At 47.9% G+C, this 4,286-nt stretch overlaps 1 pseudogene; it reads right to left on the bottom strand.

Moving 5' to 3' along the window:
• Positions 1-2,072: 2,072 nt before the first annotated feature.
• LOC149272603 (GTP-binding protein Rheb-like) lies at positions 2,073-4,199 on the bottom strand (annotated as a pseudogene).
• Between the last annotated feature and the right edge of the window lie 87 nt (positions 4,200-4,286).

Genomic DNA, 4,286 nt, shown 5'->3' with positions numbered 1-4,286 from the left:
ATTCCAGTGTAAAAAAAAACAAAACGTTTCCAGTCAATAGTCATTTACAACATTAACCCCGTCAGCGCTGGATTTCTGATCCATTTCTAAAACAAAATAAATTTAAGTGTCCCAAAATTTTTGAACAGGTTTTTGCATCTTTGACACTTTTTTTTTTAATCCTCATTTATCCGTAAATCTCGCAGGGTCTTGGAACTGAAGGGGTTTGTGAATAGAACGGATTTAGCCGATTAGTTAAAACCCCTTATCCTCCCAAACACAGTTTTACATTCAAGTTTTAAGGAAATCGGCTTTAAATAGAAACAAACAAGGCTCTGGAACTCGGGGAATGCGCTGCGTAAAAGGATAAAAGCTCCAAGTAAGATAAAAGCCGAAAACTTTTACCCCTCACCCACATTTTTGTGACTTTAATCATCCCAGCCAGAACCTAAAAAGTAACAAAATATCAGCCTGTTGTGGTTGTCGCTGTTTCTTGTTATGTTACATACTGCTTGTTACGTCTTCTTTAACCATTGTACAGCGCTACAGAATATGATGGCACTATATAAAACAAATACATAATATATTAGACAAAAACGTGCAATAACACGGCTGGATCATAGTCGTTCCTTTCTAAAATAAAATCGCAATTTCTACCTCAATTTAACCCCCCCAAACACACACACACTTTTTTTTTTTTTTTTTACGGTCTCCGAGTACAGAGGCGGAAATACTTATACAGCTACCCCAATATATGCAGAAATATACGTATTTGCCCCATAACCGAGCTGCGACATTCAAGATAAAACACTAGCCGTACCAAGGAGCGGGGGGGGGGGGGGGGGAAATATTACAAGGCATTACCTATTCACTGTTCCATTTTTAATGCGATTCTCATGTTTTGTACCCAAAACCATTTCCTACCAAGCAGAAAGCCCGTGAGCGTGAGATTCGCCGATTCGTATTAAGTTCGGTAGATCAGCCTTTTTATATATTCATCCGCAGTCACAGCGAAGCTCCTCCCTCCAAACCGCAGAATATACTTATTTTGAAAGAATTTACCCAAATGAGGCTTATTCAGGTGCAGTCCTGACTCCGTGCCGGGGGAAGATTATCTAAACGCATAATATTCTATTACGACGAATACCCTGCGTCTGCCAAGAGGGCTCATTGGAGTTCATTTAATTCCCAAGGATCCATCTTTCAGGCATTTGCCCTAAAAACACATTTTCCGGCCTCCGCCAGGATGAAGGGGTCCGGTCGCTGGTTATATATGAATCCCTCCGTCATTGTAGTTTTGCCCAATATTTAATGGTCAGTAAGTTACATTTACCCCAATACACCACGGAACGGCTGAATAAAAACCCGGAATAGTCCCCAGGGACAGATACATTTTAATAATGTTGGTCATTTTTTAGTGGGTTTCTTTCCCGTCAGCTGTTCTCAAACCACGAGATGAAATAAACACTTAATACGTCGGCATAAACCCCCAACATTGTAACAGTGCCGTTGAATCTGCTGGTGCTACGTAAATAAAAGCACGGCTGCATTTATTCCTCCCCCGTACATACGAACCCGCTTTAAATACACCCGCGAAATAACTACGGAGGAGAAAAGGTTGGGAAGTAAGGTCAGCTGCTGCTTTATTTACAAGTTTACATGGAACAATGAGAGAAACACTGACATTGAAGCCGGGTTAAGTAAAGAATAAATGTAACAGTATGCGTTATTTATTTAGATGATTACATTAGAAACAAAAACTACACTGAGAAAAAAAACAAAATTAATGCCGGGTAAAAATCTGGGGCGTAATATAAAGAAATAGATTATACAGACTGAGAGTTTATGAAGATGGTAAAGGGGGGGGGGGGGGGGGGGGGGGAAATCGACATAATCAGAAAAGAAAAAAAGGCTGAGACCACCCATAACTTTCTCATTCGCTTAACGCTCTCCCTGCCCGGAGGGGCTTGCCGGTTTAATGCCAGGCCCTCTGGCAGGTAAAGGGTTAAGAGCAGGAGCCTAACTGTGAAATCGAACAGGCAGTTTGCTTATTCAAGTAGAAGATATTCCCGGTGCCCGCGTCTTCCCCGCCGTTACATCACGGAGCACGAGGACTTCCCTTGTGAACATCCGCCGTCGATCTTCTCCGCTTCCACGATTATCCTCTTAAAAACGTCAACGGCCGTCTGCAGGGAAGAGGCAGAGATAAGCGATTGAACCCGCGGGGGGGGATGTAACCGTGCGAGCACAAAAAGAACAAAGAAAACAATGACGAGAGGGTGGTGGGTACATGGAACGGTCCCCCAGCAGAAGTGGTAGAGGTTAATACCGTTAGGGAATTTAAACTGGCAGACCAGACGGCCGAACGGGGCAGACGGTCCATGAAAATTCCACGTCCCTATTTAAAAAGCAGGCTGGCCGAGAGACGTAAACCTTTGCTGCGTTTACCGAGGGTATGAACGCTCGACATTAGATCCAATCGCTTTTCTGCCTGATCCGCTGGATTCACAGGAATCTGTTGTAATAATACGGCTGCATCGCGCCGCATATAATACGCGTATAGAGGCGTCAGAACGGACAAAGCCGCGGCTAAATGCAGAAACCGCTACCGGTAAACGCGGGGTGAGGGTTACAAGCCCCCGATACGCAGCTCACACCCCGGAACCAAAGCAACTGAAATTACAGAGAACCCCCCCCAAAACACACAACTGTGACGGACCTGATTCTCTTTAGCAGAGGATTCCAGAAAGGCCGCGTTCCAGGATTCAGCCAAAGCTTTCCTTCCTCGTAGCTGATCACCCTGCGTGAGAGACGACACCTTTACCCCAATCCGGCTAACCGCTAATACTCCACATACACCCTACACCCGCCACACACACTACGCGCCACATACGCCCCACACACTACGCGCCACATACACCCCACACCCGCCACATACACTACGCGCCACATACGCCCCCCACACACTACGCGCCACATACACCCCACACCCGCCACATACACTACGCGCCACATACGCCCCACACACTACGCGCCACATACACCCTACACCCGCCACACACACTACGCGCCACATACGCCCCACACACTACGCGCCACATACACCCTACACCCGCCACACACACTACGCGCCACATACGCCCCACACACTACGCGCCACATACACCCCACACCCGCCACATACACTACGCGCCACATACGCCCCACACACTACGCGCCACATACGCCCCCACACACTACGCGCCACATACACCCTACACCCGCCACACACACTACGCGCCACATACGCGCCACACACCCACGCCACACCCCGCCACACCCCGCGCCACACACACACCCCGCGCCACACACACACCCCGCGCCACACACACACCCCGCGCCACACACACACCCCGCGCCACACACACACCCCGCGCCACACACACACCCCGCGCCACACACACACCCCCGCGCCACACACACACCCCGCGCCACACACACACCCCGCGCCACACACACATATACAGAAACCGGGTCAGTAACGGTCAGAATGAAACATGTACAGACCTTTCCATATGCAAATCCTTCTTGTTGCCAACCAGCATTATTGGTACTCTAGGAAAAGCAAGAACGGGATGTGATTCAGGGGTTAACGTGTTTGCGGGATTTGGGAAGAAAAGAGGCTTTTGAACGTATGAAGGAAATACAATGCCCTACTTACTGTACTTTCCCCACCATGTCCAGCAATTTCTCGTGGATCACTTTAATCACTTCAAAACTGCCAAAAAAAGTAAAGCAGAATGACAGGTGACTACCAGGAAATCATCCGGGATCCGGTCCCTCTCTGGGGCGACAATTAGGGTGATAAGGGCGATAGGGTAACGTCTTTACAGCCATGAAGCATTATTACTGCCGCTTACCCAGATCTAGGCAGCGACTGCGCAGAAACAGACATATTAACCGATAATCGGCGGATAAGACATTTACCTTTTGCTGGATGTGACGGAATAAACCAGGATATATCCATTAATGTCTATGGAGTAGGTCTGCGGGAATATGGAGAACTCGTCCTGGAGGGGGGAGAAAGAAAATCCCATGATTGTTATTCTTATTACGTATCGTCGGCACAGCATGCGCCGCCACGCTGGATTTAAAAGCCGGATCGGCGTTTACCTGTCCGGCCGTATCCACCAGCTGCAGGTGATAGTCCTGTCCGTTCACAGAGATCAGCTTGGTGAAGGCTATAAAGAATAAAGCGCAGTGTAATAAATGCCGTTACGCCCTTTCACTCGCCCGCTTAAACCCTACATTTAGGCAAAAGGGGATAA

This window comes from Sceloporus occidentalis, unplaced genomic scaffold (genome assembly GCF_023333645.1).
Source record: "Sceloporus occidentalis isolate IW3139 unplaced genomic scaffold, rSceOcc1.0.p SCAF_433, whole genome shotgun sequence".
NCBI lineage: Eukaryota > Metazoa > Chordata > Lepidosauria > Squamata > Phrynosomatidae > Sceloporus > Sceloporus occidentalis.
Note: the sequence above shows the minus strand (reverse complement) of the source record. Positions and strands in the feature narration are given on the sequence as shown.